Source organism: Orycteropus afer, unplaced genomic scaffold, assembly GCF_000298275.1.
Source record: "Orycteropus afer afer isolate SDZICR_OR568_19922 unplaced genomic scaffold, OryAfe1.0 scaffold00398, whole genome shotgun sequence".
Lineage (NCBI taxonomy): Eukaryota > Metazoa > Chordata > Mammalia > Tubulidentata > Orycteropodidae > Orycteropus > Orycteropus afer.
The window spans coordinates 1337087-1358410 of NW_006921985.1; the positions used below are offsets into that span (position 1 = coordinate 1337087).

At 50.8% G+C, this 21324-nt stretch overlaps 1 protein-coding gene across 1 annotated transcript in view; it reads right to left on the reverse strand.

Annotated features, from left to right (window-relative positions):
- The window catches only part of ZFYVE28 (zinc finger FYVE-type containing 28), a 110564-nt gene extending 105842 nt beyond the window's left edge, over positions 1-4722 (reverse strand). The window contains exon 1 of the mRNA XM_007953491.2: positions 4588-4722. The gene's annotated coding sequence lies outside the window, so the exon portion shown is untranslated. The remainder of the gene's footprint in view (positions 1-4587) is intronic.
- Between the last annotated feature and the right edge of the window lie 16602 nt (positions 4723-21324).

Consider the following 21324-nt stretch of genomic DNA (forward strand, 5'->3'; position numbering starts at 1 on the left):
ACCTGCCACCCTGGGCAGGAAGCTCAGCAAACTTGAACTCCTGGGACTTCTCTTGGGCCCAGAGAGGCCTGTTTCAGAAAAAGCCCAAGACCTTTGGTCCAAACCTCTCAAGACACACTGGCTTCACTGAATGCTCGGAGCCTGAGGGCCCAAAAGAAAAGACAAACCCAGAGCCCAAGCTGGCCAGACAAGCCCTCCGGACCTGGGCGTGCTCAACGTGGGTCCCACCAGAGCTGCACTTGGGGGGCTGCCTCCGGGCACAGGAGGCAGGGCCCGGTTTGGAGCAGGTGCTGGCCTGTGGTGGAGCCCGGCTTCTTCTCAGTGGGTGGCTGAGGCAGGAGCCGAGTGCTGGCCGTGCCAGGCTGCCCTCCACACATCAGAGGGGCACGCCCAGCCCCTTCCTCGTGGAGTGGCGAGGGCCCAGCAAGACCTCATGGGGAGAGTACACCCTGAACAAGCCGGCGTTTTGTGGAAGACTGTGATCGTCACTTGACAGGAATATGCACCAGATGCTGCCATGCTAGCAGTGTAGTGAACACTTTGTAAACTGGGAGGAAAATGTTGTCAGCTGAGGGTATTTTTAGCAGCATCTCCAGGGCCACGGGTGAATTACGCAGCAGAGGCTGGGGAGCAATGAGTCAGCAGCAGGACAGGAAGGCTGGCCGCGCGGCGCTCCCGCTGTCACCGACAAAGCACTTCTCGGCAGGCTGGCCCTTCCTACCCAGCGGCTCCCAGGGCCCACAGCTTCTTGTCACCCCAGCTCCCTCCACCTTCGACTTCCCACGGGTATCCAGGTATCCCGCACCACTGGTGACTTCAGACCTGCCTTGTGACCCCACCCTCTCTGCTCAAAGCTGTCCCCTTTTCCCACGTCTTGTTTCTCCATACAGACTGACAAGATAGCCTCATGGACTAGATTGTGTTTCCTAAAAGATACGTGAAAAACACGTCCAAAGACGAAGAAACTGAAGATTTGTTACCAACTTCTGCAGTCTGAAACTGATCAAACACAAGATCAAGATGCATGATGATTACCAGTGACTGGAATGTGACAACTGGGAAAGAAGAAGGTACTTGGCGACTTTGGCTCTGGTGACAGAAAGGGCACCAGAAATCATGTGATAAAATTTTGCGAGGCTAACGACATATTCATTGCAAATATCTCTTTTCAACAATATAAGCGGCAACTGTACACATGGATTCACCTGATGGAATATACGGGAATCAAGTCAACTGTATCTGTGGAAAGAGACGATGGAGAAGCTCAATAGCATCAGTCAGAACAAGGCCAGGGGTCAAATGTGGAGCAGACCATCAACTGCTCAAATGCAAGTTCAAGGTGAAGCTGAAGAACATTAAAGCAAGTCCACAAGCGCCAAAATATGACCTTGGGTCTATCCCACCTGAATTTAAAGATCATCTGAAGAACAGATTTGTAGCACCAAACACCCATGACCAAAGACCAAATGAGTTATGGGAAGACATCAAGGGCATCATACATGAAGAAAGAACAAGGTCATTAAAAAAGACAGGAAAGGGACAAAAGACTAATAAGGATGTCAGAAGATTCTTTAAGGACAGAAAAACCAATCACTAATTTCATATGGAAAGGAAAGAGCCCTCAGATAAGCAAAACACAACTAAAGGACTACAAAGCACTACGGGATCGCGAAATCTACTACGCACCCACACTAGTCAAAACAGCCTGGTGTTGGTACAATGAGAGCCACACAGACCAGGGAACAGAACTGCGAACCCAGGAATAGACGCACCCACCTGTGGTCAGCTACTCTTTGACAAAGGGCCAAAACCTGTTAAATGAGGAAGAAATAGTCTCCCACTCAGAACAGCTCCCATTGGGTTTCTGAGGCTATAAATCTTTGTGGAAATAGATTGCCCCATCTTCCTTCCATGAAGCAGCTGGTGGATTTGAACCACTGACCTTCTGGTTAGCAGCCACATGCCTTATCCATTTGCAAAAATGGCAAGGAGGCCACATGTTCCAACCTCCTCTAACCCTACAAGAGGAAGACAGGATTACCAGCAGTAACCCAAGGCCTATTCCTACAAGGCCAGACATGCTGCCTCCCTCCAGCCCTTCCTCCAACCGTTCCTCCCAAAGCACCACCACCTCTCTCCTGGGTTCGAGAATTCACTGCAGTGGCCACACAGAACTCACAGATTATGGAGTTTATTAGGGAAGCACCAGGCTACAATTCAAGCTCAGGAAAAACAGTTTCTCTCCCAGCCCACCATCCCTCAGCCAACAGTCTCTCACAGTCTCTTTCCCAGCAGTGCTGGTCCCTCGGTGTCTCACTCAGCGATGCGTGTCTCTTGCGCCTCTTTCCCAGCAGCACATGTCTCTTTCCGGGGTGCGTGTCTCTTTCAGCAGCACGTCTTCCTCAACCAGCAGTCCGAGAGAGTTCTGCCTCTAAGAGGCCTCCTTTTGAGCCCGGCAGGGTGGTCAAACTAGCCAATTATAGCATCAGGACTCTAAGCACCTGAGAGAGAGTGGGCACCTCCCAGAACATTGTTTTGTGCCACTCCCAACAGAAATACGCCAGGTGGACACCTTCAGCAATCAGGAGCTCCTCAGTTGCTCATAACAAATCCTACCCTGGACTTTACAAAGACTTATGGGTAGAAAAGCCACACTAAGTAATTTACTACACCGCACCACTACACCACCAGAGCTCCTTAGGACCAAACTTAAACCAAAAAAACAAACTCACTGCCACTGAGATGATTCAACTCATAGCGACCCCTCCTTGGGTTTCCTAGGTGGTATCACTATGGAAGTAGATTGCCTAACCTTCCTTGCGAGGAGTGGCTGGTGGGTTTGAATCGCCAGCCTTCTGGTTAGCAGTCAAGTCCTTTAGGGGCCCTAATATATGGCATTAATAGACTATCAACCACCACCCAAAATGCACAAACAGCAAAAGATAAACTACATAACTAGGACCTTCTAAAAATTAAATTCTTATGTGCATCAAAGAATCCTCCAAGAGAGTAAAAAGAGTGCCTACAGAAAGGGAAAAACTTGTCAATGACGTATCTGACAAGGGACTGATCTCTAAACTTTGTAGAAAAGTCCAACACCTCAACATCAAAAAGACAATCCAATTTCAAAAAATGGACAGAAGACATGAACAGACACTTCACCAAAGAAGATATCCAGGCAGCCAACAAACACGTGAAAAAATGTTCACAATCATTAGCCTTCAGAGAGATGCAAATCAAAACAACCATGAGGTACCATCTCACCCCAGCACTAATGGCAAAGTTCAACAAGACAGAAAATAACAAATGCTGGCGAGGTTGTGGAGAGATTGGGACTCTCATACACTGCTGATGGTACTGTCAAATGGTACGACCATTGTGGAAATCGGTACGGTCACTCCTTAAAAAGTTGGAAAAAGAAATAGCATTTGACCCAGCAATCCCATTACTAGGTATATATCCTAAAGAAGTAAGAGCCAGGACAAGAACAGATATGCACGCCCATGTTCATCACAGCACTATTCACAATAGCAAAGAGATGGAAACAACCTAAGTGCCCATCAATAGAGAAATGGATAACCAAATTGTGGTACACACACACAATGGAATACTGTAGAATCTGCAAAACACCGCATTACGTGGATGAACTTGGAGGACATTATGCTGAGTGAAGTAAGTCAATCACAGAAGAGCAAATATTGTATTAGTCCGTTATTGTAAAAAGTAAATGAAAGGTTTAGATATGGAAGGAAACTTTCTTTGTAGGTTACCAGGGGTGGGAGGGGAGGGGAGGAAACACTGCAAATATTTTTTTAAAAAAATTAATAAAAATAAACTAGAAAAAAAGAGAGACCTTCTGCAGCAGCTATTCCCAATGCACCATGTATGTCCTTTGGTTTCTTGACTGGTGCTGCCAAAGGCACTGATTGTGGATCCAAGTCAAATGAAATCCCTGACACCTTCAATCTTTCCTCTGCTTATCGTGATGCTGCATATCGGTCCAGTTGCGAGGATTTTTGTTTCCTTTCTGTTGCGGTATAATCCACACTGAAGACTGCAGCTTTGATCTCACCAGTAAGTGCTTACAAAAAGGGAAGAGGGGCTTCAGTTTTCCAACCTCCTCTAACTTGGCCAGGAGGAGAGGACTGCCATCAGCATCACCAGCCCAAGGCTAATTCCTAAGATGAAGTCAGACAGGCCGCCATCCTCCAACCCTTCTACCAATTCGGACACAAACTGTCCCCTGCAACAGTGCTGTTCTCTGCTGGGTTCCAGAATACACTGCAGTGGCCCCATGGCACTCACCACAATACTCACGATTATGGGGTTTATTAAGGAAGTAACATCACAATTCAGGTTCAGGAAGAACTCAGGATACAATACTTAGTCAGGACAGCTGTTTCTTGCCTGTGCCTTAGGCATGCTTTCCTCTGGCCTCGCCCAGAGGTGCCCAGAGAGGCACCCCACTCTCCAGCATGCCCACTGCCCCAAGACACTCAGCTCTCTCGCTGTGTGGGTGGGGAAGTCCCAACCCCTGCGATGCCAGGTGGACCGCCTCCTGCCCGGGACCCCGCCGAGGCCCCTCACCTGGCAGGAGCGGAACTGGCTGACCAGCAGCGTGCACCTCTGCGGGTCCTTGCGCCCGTCCAGGCTGTCCAGCTCTGCTGCCACCTGATTCAGCTCCTCGTCAGCGTAGTAGAACTGGGCCAGCAGCTGCGGATCGGACCTCTGCAAGGGAGACAGGGAGGCCACAGGTCACCAAGCCTGCCCCTCCGGCCGCACCCCTCCCCCACCCCACAGGGCAGGCCACGCCTCTCCTCCAGCCCGCCCCCAGGCCTCGCCCCCACAGGCCCCGCCCCCGTGCGGGCCCCACCGCTACTGGGCCTGCGCCAATCTCTAAGAGCCTGGCTTCTCTCGAGGACCACGCCCTCAGCAGGCCCCCCCCCTCCACCAGCCCACTCCCTGGCCCCGCCCCCACCCCACCCCACACGCCTCACCCGGCACAGGCCTGCCCTGTCTGCCAGCCCCACCTGTCCGACCCACATAGGTCCCCTCCTTCAGGGGGCCCCTTTCTCCACGGGCTCAACCCACATTCAGCCCCACCCTTGTGGCCCCATCCCTCTATCCACCCATTACAAAAGGCCCGTCCCTTCACCAGCTGGCCCCTGAGGCTCTGTCCCCACTGGCCACCCCTCCAATCGGCTCATCCTCTCCGAACAGCCTCTCCCCTCACTGGCCATACCTCTCCGCTGGCCCTGACCCCACACCGCCCCTCTATGGGCCACCCCTCCATTGTACTGCCCTTCCTGTCCATCATCCCGCCCCTGCTGCCCATCGCACCGCCCCATACACCGCCCCGCCCCTCCATCACCCCGCCCCTCCCTTTCATCACTCCCTCCCACAGGCAGGGAGGCAGAAGCCTCAGGTGTGGGGTTGTTCTAGGGCCTCTTGCTAGCTTGCTGGGGGTCACCACTGGCACCACTCCTCACCCCGGGCTCCTCCTCACCCCGAGCTTTAGAGGGCTCTTCTGTCAGTTTTCAACAAGAATTTATCCAGCCCGTCCCCTCGGCCCACCTGTCCTAACTCCCTTAGCATTCCACCTGGGGGGAGGGGGGGCTGGTTCCCTCTGGGAAGGTGACCTGTGGCTGCGAGGTCTGTGTCATCAGAGAGGACAGCCTCTGTGAGGTAATGAGATATGCTGCCTCAGGCCCAGAAGCCAGGTCCTTGAATACCCATCCTGGGAGGACCCACAGTTAAGGGGCCCCCGGGCCAGAAAGTCACTCTAGAGCATGTTTTATCTTTAAAACTAAAATATGAAAGCAAGCCACTAAATGAAGGTGCCCAGTGATACAGTAACATCTCCTGAACTTGAATGAAGTCATTGATGGAACATTACCAACCATTTGCCATTTCCTGCATTCTCGTTTTTTTTCTCGCAATTTGCTTCCTAATCAAACCTGTGGTCTCCAGTCTGACATTCCACTCCCTCCCCATGCAGTGGCCTTGGCCGAGAGTCACATTTCCTTGGCTGTGGGGGTATTTGCTGCTCTGGTCATGGGCTGCCCGTCTCCTGCTCAGGAGGGCCTGCTTCTCCTAATTAGCCTGGAGATGATGGTCCAAGCCTTGAGGTGGGACAAGGAAACCTCAAAGGGGCTGAACAGCTCCACAAAGGGGCTGTCCAATCTCCCAAGACTTTCCAGAGCAATGACTGTGGTGCCCTCACATCTTCAGGGTGGCCTGATTGGGCTACTCATAGTGCTCAGTGTCCTGAACCCAGTGATTGGCTAAAGGAATAGACATATGACCAGACAGGGCCAATGAGAATACTTCCCTGTGACTTTTTACACAAGAGCTGAGAGGAGAATAGTCTCTGCTCTCTGGCCACCTAGAAGCTCTGGTAGCGTAGTGCCTAAGGCACTTGACTGCTAACCAGAAGGCTGGTGGTTCACATCCACCAGCCACTCCTCGGAAGGAAGGCTGGGCAATCTACTTTCGTAGTGATACCGCCTCAGAAACCCAATGAGGGGGTGCTATGAGTCGGGTCCAACTCGACGACACATAACAACAACAACTCTGGCCACCTTACAAGTAACCTGGGAGATACTGGAGGGCTCCTTGAGCTGTGGAGAAGCCTGTATTCAGGGGAAGAGAATCTGGCCACTATCCATTCATCCATCCATCCATCCATCCATCCAATCATCTATCCATGCACCCATCCAACCATCTACTCATCTACCCATGCAACCATCCATTCATCCACCCATCCATCATCCTTCCTTCTATTCATCTACCCACCCACTCATCTATCCATCCACTCACCAATTCATCCATCCATACACCCACCATACCCATCAATCTATGCTACCCATCCACTCATCCATCATCCTTCCTTCGATCTATCCATCCAGCAGATACCAGATGAGTATCCTTCTCTGCTGGGTGCTGGTCTAGACTGGGGCGAGTGGGAACTAGACCCCTGCCCTAGGGGCTGGTAGCCCAGCAGATGCCAAGAGACGGGGAAATGAGAGGTGGTAGCACCAGCACCACTAAGGTCTTGGCATCTCGTGCCTGCTCTGGTCCTGGGAGCCAACAAGTCCCCTCCACAGGCTCAGTCAACTCACCCAACTTCCTGTCACACCCCAGAGGGAAGGTCACCAGTAGGTGACCCTAAGATTGGGGCTAGGGGAAAGGAGACAATGCTTTTTGCCTCTTTCGAATTCCACTGACTGGAAGAATAAGGGGAAAGGACACCAGGAGGGTTAGGGTTAGACAGAGCCCCAGAGAAGACAAAGCTCCCAAGGCCTCCAGGCCATCTGTTGGCAGAAAGGAACTCACCCCTTGTCCACTTGTTTGCCAGATGCAGCTCCCAGAATTCCAGCCAGACCCTAGCTGGCCCCAGGTGGAAGCACTCACCCCGAAGTAGGTGGGGAGAGTGAGGAACATCTCCCTCCCAATGAGTACAGCCCCTGCCCACCAAGGTCTTCCTGCCACCCCTGCTGTGGAAGGGGGCCAAGGCTGCCTACCTAGCAGACAAGGCCTGGATGCTGCTCCAGACAGCTCCCTTCAGGGACCTGACCTTGTCACCAGAGCCCACGGCTGCCTTGGGCCCCCAAATTTGCCAGGTCCCCTCAGATCCCGGGAGGGCGAGGAGGTCAGTAGAGGCCTGTTCCCACAACAATGTCTCTTGCCAGCTGGAGCAAAGACTGCATGGCCCTAACAGCCCGGTGGGCAGCGGGAGCCCTCCCCAGGGCCAAAGAGCTGCCATCTGTCCTGGCTCATGGCCAAGTGAAAATTTAGGGCACTGCACAGATCATAATGCCTCTAGGAGGTAAGATCTTGGCCCCAAAAGGAGGGCATAGTTGGGGGGTAAGGTGTCATGCTGAAACCTTTTGAGAGAAAAACAGAATTGTTCTACGCCCCCATGACAAAGCTCCCCATGTAAACAGACCCTAACTCAAACACATTGGATGAGCTGGGGCTCAGTACCAGGGCTGGTGGAGGCAGAGAAAGCGTGTTCCGTAATGAAAGGTTCAGGAGAGGGAAACAGGGGCCTGGTGCCATGTGGCAGGAAGAGAGAGCCCTGCCCCTACCACACACACACTTGTGGACACAGCATCATCACTCCTCCATGGACCAAAGAGAAGACTCAGCCTCGGAGAGAGCTGCACACACATCCCCTCAGCTCCCCCAAGTCCTTCCCCTGCACACTCAACAGGCTGACAAACAGCTGCCATGTGTGCACACGTGTGTGTACACATCGTCCGTACTTATGGACATACGCCCACCACTCGCCTGTTAGTTTGATACTGTGGTGACTTGCGTGTTGCTGTGAGGCTGGAGGCTATGCCACCTGTATTTTGAATATGAGCTGGGTCACCCCTGGTGGACAGGTTTCCGCAGAGCTTCCAGACTAAGACAGGCTGGGAAGAAGGAAGGGGCCATCCATTTCTCAAAGTATTGGCTGGTGGAAACCTTATGAATAGTGGTGAAACACTGTCTGATACATTACTGGAAAACTTCATGAATACCCTAAAGCATTGTCTGATATAGTGCCAGAAGGTGAGCCCCTCAAGTTGGAAGGCACTCAAAACACGACTAGGGAAGAGCTGCCTCCTCAAAGGAGAGTCGACCTTAATGACGTGGATGAAGCTTTCAGGGCCTTCATTGTTGATGGCGCACAACTCAAATTGAAGAGAAACAGCCGCAGACATCCATTAATCATCGGAACATGGAATGTACGAGGTATGAATCTAGAAAAACTGGAAGTTGTTAAAAAGGAAATGGAATGCATGAAGATCAATATGCTAGGCATCAGTGAGCTGAAATGGACTGGTTTTGGCCATTTTGAATCAACAACCATGTGATCTGCTATGCGGGGTGTTTTGGTTCCTAGTGCCGCTCTAACAGAAAATACCACGAGCAGATGGCTTTGACAAACGGGTTTTATTCTCTTATAGTTTAGGAGGCTACAAGTCAAGTTTAAAGTGTCAGCTGTAGGGGCTGGGTGAAAGCCCCTTGACCTTGGGCTTCAGTTCTGCCTCCTAATTCCAGCCCACTGAAGCTGGAGGCTTCTCTTAACTCAGGCAGCTGCTGGCTGCTGAGACTGACAAACCCAGGGTCTACAGGTAAAATGGCACAGTCCCAAGATTATCAAGCAATACAGCAGGCCACTAGTTCAAGTCCAGAAACAGTGTCCAGCTCAGCAGACAACATGGCAGGCCACTGAGATGAAGACTCAGCCAAATGCAGGATCCAGATGTGCCAAAAAGCTCAAGACCTTTCTCAAAGCTTCTCCTTTTATACGGAAGCAGCCCACCTCCCTAAGGCAGCTCCTCAGCTGCTCCCGTAGATCCCACCGTGGAGTTGATGACCAGTCTCATCATGAGGAGTAACTACATCCAGCTGCCCAGCCACTCAACCAGGCCCAGCCAAGCTGACACATAACCTTAAATACTACACCAGGAATGACAAATTGAAGAGGATGGCAGGGCAATCATCACCACAAAGAAGGTTTCAAGATCTGTCCTAAAGTACAACGTTGTCAGTGATAGGGTAATATCCATATGCCTACAAGGAAGACTGGCTAATACGACAATTTATGCACCAACCACTAAAGCCAAAGACGAGGAAACAGAGGATTTTTACCAATTTCTGCTATCTGAAATTGACACTAAGCGTGCAATTGAGATGTACTGATAATTACTGGTGATTGGAATGTGAAAGATAGAAACAAAGAAGACTCACCAGTGGTTGGAAAATATGGCCTTGGTGATAGAAATGACACTGAAGATTGCATGACAGAATTTGACTTATTCATTTCAAACACCTTTTTGCAACAACATAAACGGCGACTATACATGTGGACTTCACCAGATGGAACACTCAGGAATCAGATTGACTCCATCTGTGGAAAGAGGTGATGGAGAAGCTCAACATCTTCAGCCAAAACAAGGCCAGGAGCTGAGTGTGGAACAGACCATCAACTGCTCATATGCAAGTTCAAGTTGAAGCTGAAGACAATTAAAACAAGTCCACAAGAGCCAAAACATGGCCTTGAATATATTCCTCCTGCATTTAGAGACCATCTGAAGAACAGATTTGATGCATTGAACACCAGTGACCGAAAACCAGAGGAATTGTGGGATGACATCAAGAACATCATCTATGAAGAAAGCAGAAGGTCATTAAAAAGACAGGGAAGGAAGAAAAGACCAAAATGGATGTCAGAGGAGACTGTGAAACTTGCCCTTGAGTGAAGAGTAGCTAAAGCAAATAGAAGAAATGACAAAAAAAAGAGCTGAACAGAAGATTTCAAAGAGCAGCTTGAGAAGACAAAGTCAATTATTATAATGAAATATACAAAGACCTGGAGTTAGAAAACCAAAAGGGAAGAACGCACTCAGCATTTCTCAAGCTGAAAGAACTGAGGAAAAAATTCAAGCTTCAAGTTGCAATACTGAAAGATTCTGTGGGCAAAATATTGAATGATGCAGGAAACATCAAAAGAAGATGGAAGGAATACACAGAGTCACTGCACCAAAAAGAATTGGCTTATGTTCATCTATTTCAGGAGGTGGCATATGATCAAGAACCAGTGGTACTGAAGGAAGAAATTGAAGCTGCACTGAGGGAACTGGCAAAAAACAAGGCTCCAGGAATTGACGGCATACCCATTAAAATGTTTCAACAAACAGATGCCACGCTGGAGGCACTCACTTGTCTATGCCAAGAAATTTGGAAGACAGTTACCTGGCTAGTTGACTGGAAGAGATCTACGTTAGTACCCACTCCAAAGAAAGGTGATCCCACAGAACGTGGAAATTATCAAACAATATCATTAATATCACTGTTCTGGTTCCCTAGTGCCACTCTGACAAGAATATACCACAAATGGGATGGCCTTAACAAACAGGAGTTTATTCTTACAATTTGGAGGGTTTAAGTGCGAGTTCAAAGTGCCAGCTCTAGGGGCTGGGTGAAAGCCCCTCAACCTTGGGGTCCAGCTCCACCTCCTGCTCCTGGCCCATTGGAGCTAGAGGCGTTTCTTCACTCAGACAGCTGTTGGCTGCTGAGACTGAGAAGCCCCAAGGTTGACAAGGAAAAAGGCACAGTCCCGATGTTACCAAACCACATGGCAAGCCATTAACTTAAGTCCATTGTAAGTCCCAAGGTCAGCAGAGCATGGCAGGCTGCTGAGCAACAACACAGCTACATGCAGGGTCCAAGCATGCCATAGGCTAGAGACCATTCCCAAGGCTTCTCCTTCTATACAGGAAGCAGACCACATCCCAAAGGCAGCTACTCAGCTGCTTGTGGTAGATCCCACCATGGAGTTGATTGCCAGTCTCATCCTGGGGAATAACTACCACCAGCTGCCCAGCCACTCAGCCAGGCCCAGCCAAGTTGACACACAAACGTAACCATCACAATCACACACAAGTAAAATTTGGCTGAGGATAATCCAGAAAGAGTTGCAGTAGTATATTGACAGGGAACTTCCAGAAATGCAAGCAGGATTCAGAAGAGGACGTGGAATAAGGGATATCACTGCTATGTAAGATGGATCTTGGCTGAAAGCAAAGAATATCATAAAGATTTTACTTGTGTTTTATTGACTATGCAAAAGCATTCAACTGTGTGGATCATAACAAATTGTGGATAACATTGAGAAGAATGGGAATTCCAGTACACTTAACTGTGCTCATGATGAACCTGCACATAGACCAGGAGGCTGTCATTTGAACAGAACAAGGGGATAGTGCATGGTTTAAAACTTGGAAGGGTGTACATCAGGGTTGTATCCTTTCACCATATTTATTCAATCTGTGTGCTGAGCAAACAATCCGAGAAGCTGGACTATATGAAGAAGAACGTGACATCAGGATTGGAGGAAGACTCATTAACAACCTGCGATATGCAGATGATACAACCTCGCTTGCTGAGAATGGAGGTGACTTAAAGCACTTACTGATGAAGATTAAAGATTACAGTCTGCAGTCTGCAGTACACCTCAACATAAAGAAAACAAAAATCCTCACAAGTGGACCAATAAGCAGCATCACTACATGGAGAAAAGAATGAAGTTGTCAAAGCTTTCGTGTTACGTGGTTCCACAATCAACACCAATGGAAGCAGCACTTAAGAAATCAGGCAACGTATTGCACTGGGAAAATGTGCTGCAAAAGACCTCTTTATAGTGTTAAGGAGGAAAGATGACACTTTGAAAACTAAGGTATGACTAACCCAAACCACGGTATTTTCAATTATTACATATACATGTGATAACTGGATATTGAATAAGGAAGACCAAAGAAGAGTTGATGCTTTTGAGTTGTAGTGTTGGCGAAGAATACCGAAAGTACCGTGGGCTGTCAGAAGAAGACAAATACATCACGGAAGAAGAGCTTCCGGAATGCTCTTTGGCAGTGAAAATGGCCACAGTTCGGCTCACCTCCTTTGGTCATGTCAGAAGGGGCCATTCCCTGGAGAAGGATGTCATGCTTGGTAAAGTGGAGGGTCAGTGAAAAAGGGGAAGGCCCTCAACATGATGGACTGACATGGTGGCTGCAACGATGGGCTCAGGTACAGCAAGGACTGTGAGCCTGGCACAGGACCGGGCAGTGTTCCATTCCAGTGTACATGCGTCGCTATGAGTCAGAGCTGACTCGATGGCACCTAACAACAACAACCTGCACATGTGTGGCTACATGATGAGTGTACATGTGAGCGTGCATGTGCGTGTGCCTGTGTATACCTATTGAGTTCATATGTGCATGTGTGAACATATGTGCACACAAGTGTGTAACCGTGAGCATGTGTACGTGCATGTTACACACATGAGCAGCAACGAGTGTGTGTGCGCATATACGAATATGTGTATACGTGTGCATGTGAGTCTGCATGGGCACGGTTTGGTGAGATGGGCTTGGGGGTGGGAGGCATGGAGTCAGCTGGTGCCCTGACTGGTCCCCCCCATTCCCCCCCGAAGTTGAGGCCCAGGGCCTCTGCCTTCACACTGCCCTCAGTTATGACGAATGGGGGCCCTTTTCTGTCCTGGGGCCTCCTTGCAGTTTTAGGGTGGACGCCGTGGCGACGGGCTGAAGGGCTGTGGAGCTGGCACAGGGCCAGGTGGTGCCTCATTCTGCTCTGCACAGGGTCGCTGTGAGTCGGAGCCGACACGACGGCATCTCACAACAACAACGGCCGCTTTCCTTCTACAGAGGAAGCTACTGTCACAGTCACCGTCAGCTACCATAGTTAGCCCCGACTCACAACACAACGAGCCATGCCAGTCCTGCTCCGTCCCCACAGCCGGCTGCAGACCGGATGGCAGGCCGCCCCAGGGCTCTCATGGGCTGATTTTCAGAATTTCATCCCCAGGCCTTTCTTGCTGGTCCCTCTGAGCCTGGAAGCTCCGCTGAAACCTGTTCAGCATCCCGGCAACAAGCCAGCCTCCGCGGACGGACGGGTGCTGGCTGCACAGGGGGTGCGTTGGCCAGGAATCGGACCTGGGTCTCCCACATGAGAGGCGAGGACTCTACCCCTGAACCACCAGCGTCTCAGCCCACAAACACGTTGGCCATTAAAGAGAGAGCTGTCGTCACACACACGTACCAATCAAGCAGAAAAAAATGAGAGAGTTCAGAAAATAATAAACTAGCAATGAGCTTTATTCTACACACAAAAAGCAAGTGCTATTTCCGTTAACTTAGAGATACCCTGAAACAACTTTCCAGACACCCCCCCCAGGGCGGGCATCCAATGAAGAAGCGAGTTTCCATCACGTCTCCTGGTGGCGCCACGTCAGTGTGGGACCAGGACAACAGCCTCTATTGACTGTCAACCATCCAAGCTCCAAGACCTCGGCATGGGGAGGGCCCAATCCTCCAGCAGGGCCCCAGGGAATGAATGAACACAACTCACAAAATCAAGTTTGCCCAAATTAACAGAATCCAGGAGGAAACTAGCTCCTGGTGCCGCATTTCCCAGTGGGCAGTACGCAGGGTACGAGGCCAACAACCCTAACCTCAACCCACTCGTCGCTTCCATCTGAACAGGACTTGCACGGTACAGGGTGTAGCCTGAAAACCAGGCTCCCATAGGGGACCAGAGCATTGAAAAAGGAAGTGTTTAGAAACATAGCAAACTGTCTTTCTTCTTTGACTTGATTCAGCTCGGCTTAGACAGTGATACTGTTTTAAAACTGTCATTTGGGTGAAAGTGTTCAGAGCACACAGGTTTTCCGTTCAATTTCACACACATTTTGTTTTGCGACACTGACTGCAGTCTCCACATCGTAACAGCTCTCTTCCCACTTCTTCCCTGTGTTTTCCATTTCCCTTCACCCTTTCCTACCCCTTCCTGCCTTCTGAGCTTTCTCCCCGGGCAAACACTGCCCTCGCGCCCAGGCAGAGTTGATGGTTCTAAGGAGCGTCTACCTTCCTGGTGTTACTGTTCATCTTAGAGGCCTATCCTTTAGTAGAAAGCTGAGCCCCGGGGGGGAGTTCTGTTCCAGGCTTGAAGAGTATCTAAGGGCCATAGTTTTGGGGTTTCCACCAGTCTCCATCTGACCCGTAAGCCTGGTCTTTTTCCTGATTGAGTCAAAAACATTTTAAAATTATATTTTAAGTGGAACATTAAAATCTCCACAACAGAGGGAATTAATTGATACAAATAAGAAGTTCTCACCCTGTTAAAAAGTTTGAAATAAAAAATGAGAAAGAATAAATTCAAACCCAGTAGAAATGTTTTTTTTTTTAAATCACGATATAAATATTTGCTCAAAGATAAATTCACAGCAGTGAAAGTTTTCATTATGAAAGGAAAAATCGTTGTCATTATTAAAAGAAGACAAACATCAAACTCATGAATAAGTCATTGAGCTTAGGGGATTAGACTTCTAATGAAAAAAGCAGCCTTGAAGGAAGCAGGAGGAAATACATAATAACAAAGCAGTGCTGTAGGTTCAAAAGTGTACAACAGAACTGACACGCTCAGCAGACGGGATTGTCAAGTTAATTAAATTGTTCATTCATTCAAACACCTGTTCCGGCCCTGCCCTGAGCTGGGCTGCACGGGCCCCAGGATGAGGATGCAGGGATACAGATGTGGATGCGGGGTGCAGGTTTGCACGCAGGACGCAGGGTGGAGACGGGGACACAGATGTGGATGTGGGGTGCAGGTGTGCACGCAGGACGCAGGGTGGAGACGGGATACAGGATGTGGGGTGCAGGTGTGTACGCAGGATGCAGGGTGGAGACGGGATACAGGATGCGGGGTGCAGGTGTGCACGCAGGACGCAGGGTGGAGATGGGGACACAGGATGTGGGGTGCAGGTGTGCACGCAGGACGCAGGGTGGAGATGGGGACACAGATGTGGATGCGGGGTGCAGGTGTGCACGCAGGACGCAGGGTGGAGACGGGGACACAGATGTGGATGCGGGGTGCAGGTGTGCACGCAGGGCGGAGACAGGACACAGGATCTGGGGTGCAGGTGTGCATGCAAACACAGGATGTGGCTGTGGATACACATGCAGGATTTGGGAGCAGACAAGGATGCGGGAGTGGATCTGGGCTCAGACCCTGCCCTCGGGCACCCATCTGGGCCGAGGGTGCACAGGACCTCAACACTGTCACCTGGTCAAGGCCCTGGCCCTGACCAATAGGCAGGCAGTTTGGAAGGCCTTCCTGATGGGGTGGCTGATTGTGAAAGACAATTCAGATGTGGCCAGCAGTGAGAAGATGGCTTTTAGGAGAAGACACAGCACGTGTGGACAAGGGAAGTCCCAGTGTCTGGGCAAAGTGCGGGCCTGGCCCTCTGGGCTCCAGAAGCTCTGCCCTGCAGGGAGTGCGAGGGCGAGGAGGCCACTCAGCCCCAGAGGCCCAGGAAGGGCTCCATCCTCAGATACAGCATGTCCTGCAGGAGGCTTAGTAGGGAAGGGGTGTGCACAGTATCTGTGTGTGTCCATGTCTGTAGGTGCGTGTATCTCTGTTGTATGTATCTGTGTGTGTGTGTTTGTGTGTGTGTCTGTAGGTGTGTTGTATGGATCTGTGTGGGTCTTTGCATCTGTGTATGTATCTGTGTACATATGTATGTACACATGTTGCATATATCTGTGTATCTCTGTGTATGTATATCTATACATGTTTGCATGTGTGTGTCTGTGGGTGTATGTCTGCATGCATCTATGTATGCATGTCTGTATGTGTATATGTGTATGTCTGTATGTGTGTCCGTGTCTGTATATGTATGCATCTGTGTGTGCCTGTGTATGCATATCTATAGGTGTCTGCATGCATGTGTCTGTATGTGTGTGCATAATCAAAGAGGACTGCAAAAGAAGTGACATCCTGAAGAGATCAATGTCATGGAATAAACTGAAAAAATCATGACCAAAGTCTCTCTCTCTTTGTAAAAAGCCTCAATCAATATACTGGAAAGTTCTTTGAAAGCTGGGAAAAAGCAGGCAGTTCTCACTGGACGCCAACGCTGCCAAGCAGAGGACAGGAATGAATCTACCCACAGTCGCTGTACAAAGCTGTGTGTCCCGAATACTTAAACCTGATGTCCACGAACTGCCCAGGGAGAGAAAAGTGGGCATCGAGGCTCCACCTGCCGGGGGCTCCAAGCTCTGAGAGGTGGGAGACACAGCTGGAGAGTCGCTACAGGGCCAAAGATCAGAGGACAGGGGGCTATTCCCATCAGTCCTGAGGGCACGGCTGGCAGGACCCGAGCAGAGGGGCATGTCCCAGCACTGCCAGCCTGGACAGGCCCTGGTCACCAAGAGGGGCCACCATGAAGGGCACAGCACCCCCCGCCCTGCACAGGTGCCCCTCACCCTCCCAGTGCCCTGAGCCCTCTGTGAAACAAGGAAACTGAGCTCAAGAACAGACTAATGGTGGCACCGTGGCCACAACAAAGCCAGATCTCAGCCAGACGTGGCCTACACGGACCCTCAGGAGGGTAAAATTGGCCTGGCCAGGCCCTTTCATACCTCTAGGGTGTACTGTGGTTGAGCAGCCTTAAAAGGCCACCTGCCACTCCAGGGTCCTGAGCACACTGTAGGAGGGGGGAAGAGAGGAGAGGGAAGCTGGTAGGGGCAGATGGCAGGAGGGGTCCCAGCCCAGAGATGCCCGGCCCAGCCCCCTCCAAGGGAAAGCTCGGGAAAGAGCTGAAGACTGGGGGGTGGAGGGGTACCCTAGCTCTCCGCCCACTCCCTTTCCCTGCAGCTGATCTCCTAGAGGTGAGCCCAGCTGACAAAACTGGCTCCGTGCAGTCCACCGCCCCAAGGCTTGGCAGACCCCCGGAGACCGCAGCCACCCACAGGCTCAGCTGGCAGAGGCTGGAAGGCCCACGGTGCATGCTGGGTATCTGAAGTGCCGCCCGCGGGCTCTGGGCTTCCCGTGGACCAACTTCCAATAAAGGCTCAGATGTCCCACGCCAACGCCAGGAGGCCACAGTCTCCAGTGCCGCATCTCACACTCACTGCCTCCTCCTACTGGGAGCCCCCAAGCCAGGTGACCCTCTGGCCCTACACACACCAGAAGCTGCCAGGCCATGCCAACAGTCAAGGAAGCCCATTTACTGCAGGGACACCAGGGCCGAGACTGCTGTCTCCAAACACCCATACCCTGTCCTGCCCACCGAGGTCTGGTGGCCTGGTAGCCAGGATCTGAGTCCTCAAGGTGCGCGTGAAGTGCCCAGGCTCTGCAAGGCCGAGCCCCAGCTGACTCTGAGGTGGGGGCCACCCACCCCAAGACCCAGACGGCCACAGGCATGGTACGGTGTAGTGTGATTTGGGCTGTACCCACTCACTCGCTCGCTTGGCTTTATTGAGCTACACGGGTGCTGTGTTTTTCACAAAGCAAAGGTTTGTGGCTACCCCGCGTCAAGTGTGTCTATGGGCGCCATTGTTCCGACAGCACGTGCTCACCTCTTGTCTCTGAGTCACATTTTGGTCATTCTCACACTACGTCAAACTTTTTCATCATGCTACTGAACACTTAATAGAATGTAGAATACTGTAAACCTAACTTTTGTATGCAATGGCAACCCAAACGATTCGTGTCACTCAACTTCATGGCCTTATTGTGATGGTTGGGAACCATAGCATCTCCGAGGTCTGTCCAAACTCTGATCTGCTCAAAGGAAGTGGCTGAGAGGAGGCACAGTCCGTCCGCGTGTAAGATGGGTTTAGCGTTGGCAGCCGCTAATCACACACTGCCAGCTGGGGAGAGAACTACAGGCAGTCTGGGAGTACATATACATGTATGTACACACATGTGTCCGCCACTCTTCTGCCAGTCTGTCGTACTGTGGCAGCTCGCCAGGAGGCTGGAGGCTATGCCATTTCTATTTCAAATACCAGCAGGGTCATGCATAGTAGACAGGTTTCAGCAGAGCTTCCAGACTAAGTCAGACTTGGAAGAAGTCACTTCCGAAAGCATTGATTAGTAAAAACCTTATGAATAGCAGGGAAACACTGTCTGATATATCACTGGAAAACTTTATGAATAGCCCTGAAACAACTGTCTGATACGGTGCTGGAAGACGAGTCCCTCAGGTCAGAAGGCACTCAAAATACGACTGACGAAGACCTGCCTCCTCAAAGCAGAGTTCACTTGAGTGAAGTGGATGGAGTAGTTTCTGAGACCTCCAATTGCTGGAGAAGTGCAGCTGGAAGGCTCCTTAGACATGAGAAGGGCCTACCATCTAATGGTCTCCTCTCATCTGAATCAAAGAAGAGTGATGAAAATCAAAGGCATCTGGAAATAATTAACCCAAGGATAAGACGGATCAGGAGGACCTCAGCCTTCCTGACCCCAAGACCAGAAGAACTAGATGGTGCCCAGCTACCAATGCCAACCACCCTGAGAGGGATCAAAGTTAGAGATCCTGAATAGAGTGAGAGGAAAAATGTGGAACAAAATTCAAAAACACAAAAATGACCAGAATTATTGGCCGGATAGAGACTGGTGGAACCTCAAGACTATGGCCCTGGGTTACCCTTCGGGCCTAGCAATGGACTCACTGCCATGGCTTGGCTCTCAGCCCAACAGGAGAAAGACCTTCATGCAGAACACCTCGTCCAGGGTGATGCACCACCTACCCCAGGGAGATTCACCCCTTAGGTCTATCGGCCATGAGACACCAGAGGGGCAGCACTCACATGGAGGGGAAGCGGGACACACAGGAGCGCACAGATATGACGGGCACGGGGAGGGGTAGATATGACGGGCACGGGGAGGGGTAGTCACGGGGACAGGAGAGGAGGGACGAGAACAAAAAGTGAGAATGGGCAGACTGCAGAGTTCACCTCACCTGCCTTGGTCACGTGGTCAGAAGGGATCATTCCCTAGAGAAGGATGTCACTTAGGAACGTGGAGGGTCAGCAAAAGAGAAGGCCCTCAACAAGGTAGACTGACACAGTGGCTACGACGACGGACTCAGGTAGAGCAAGAACTGTGGGGCTGGGCGGCGTTTTGTTCATAGGGTCACTATGATTCAGAGCCGACTCAGGGACACCTAACAACCACAACAACCCCATATATCCCTCAGCCCAGGCCTTTCGTCTGATCTAAATTGTCTTAGTGTGAATTGAACTTAGTGAGAAAATGGTTCTAATGGTAAATTCTTTCTTATATGTTTATTACAATAATTTTTAAAAAAGAATTTGAGGTGACTTACGAAATCAGAATTCACAGGCACTGAGTGAGTCTGGTCCATCAGAGAAGCAACTGAAAGACCTGAGGCTGCGAACCAGCGACCTTCTCAGCCAGGTTATGAACAGCCGACCAGTGGCCCCGAGGATCTCTGCTTGGTCTGCCCAGGCCCATGGGCTGCATCTCCCACGCCTGGGACATCCACCCCATGAGGCTAGAATGGAACGGGCTTGTGGGAGGTCTGCCTCTGGAGCCCACTGATCCAGGGCTGATGCCACCTGGTTCTCAGAACACACCACCCGACAGAGAACAGGGAGATCCCCTCTACGGGCTGGACATGCGGGTGTCACCAGGAGCCAGCACTCAAGGAGGCCTCCCTGGCAGAGGCAGGCAACATTAATGCTCCTTCCATGTGGCTCCTCGAGGGAACTAATGGACTTAGAAAACCCAGGGGCCCCTGTGGCAGTTAAGGTTGTTGACAGCTTGGTTGGGCCTGGTTCAGTGGCTGGGCAGCTGGATGTAGTTATTCCCCATGGTGAGACTGGTAATTAACTCCATGGTGGAACCTACTGGAACAGCTGAGTAGCTGCTTTAGGTATGTGGGCTGCTTCCCGTATATAAGAAGTAACTCTGAGGAAGGTATCCAGCTGATGGCATGCTTGAACCCTGCGTGTAGCTGAGTCGTTGTTCTGCAGCCTGCCATGTTGCCCTCCTAATCTTGGGATTTTTAATGGATTTGAATCAATGGCCTGCTGTGTGGTTTGGTAACATTGGGACTATGCCTTTTCACTTGTCAACCTTGGGTTTGTCAGTCTCAGCAGCCAGCAGCTGCCTGAGTGAAGAGATGCCTCTAGTTCAGTGGCTGGGAGCAAGAGGCAGAGCTGAAGCCCAAGGTTGAGGGGCTTTCACCCAGCCCCTAGAGCTGGCACTTTGAACTTGGACTTCTAGCCTCCAAAACTGTAAGAGAATAAACTCCTGTTTGTTGAAGCCATCCCATTTGTGGTTTATTGCTGTCCAAGCAGCATTAAGGAACCAAAACAGCCACTGAACCAGGTACCACTGAGTCGGTCCCATGTGTCAGAGCAGAACTGTGCTCTGTTGGGTTTTTAAGCCTGTGACCTCCTGCAAGTGAATCTCCAGGCCTTTCTTCCGAGGCCCTCTGGATGGTTATGAAGTACCAACCTCTCAGTCAGCACTTAACTGTTTACAGCATCCAAGGACGAGGTGGTCACTGCCACCTCCTGCCTGCTGATCCCTGGCTCAGACCCAGCACGATCTGGCTGCGTGTCATACAGGCCACTCAGCTGGGCACCATGGACAGCCCGCCCCAATAGCCAGAGACAATACACAGCATCCCTTCCCAAGAGGGTAGAAGCCCTTTTATTTTAAAAAGCTGCATTGAGAACACTTGACCACCCCAGAAGAATACCACTCCAACCCCCACCCAGCCAGTCCATTTCTGCCTCCATGGACTCTGCCTGTGGTACACACCACATATACACAGAATCCCCCGGGATTTACCCTCTTGTGTCGGACTGACTTCACTCAGCACAGTGTTTACAAGGTTCATCCACAAACTCCATCCCTCTTTAGTGCTAACAGTCCACTGTATCAGTGGATGAAGTTTCGTGTATCCATTCACCTGCTAACAGACATGTGGGT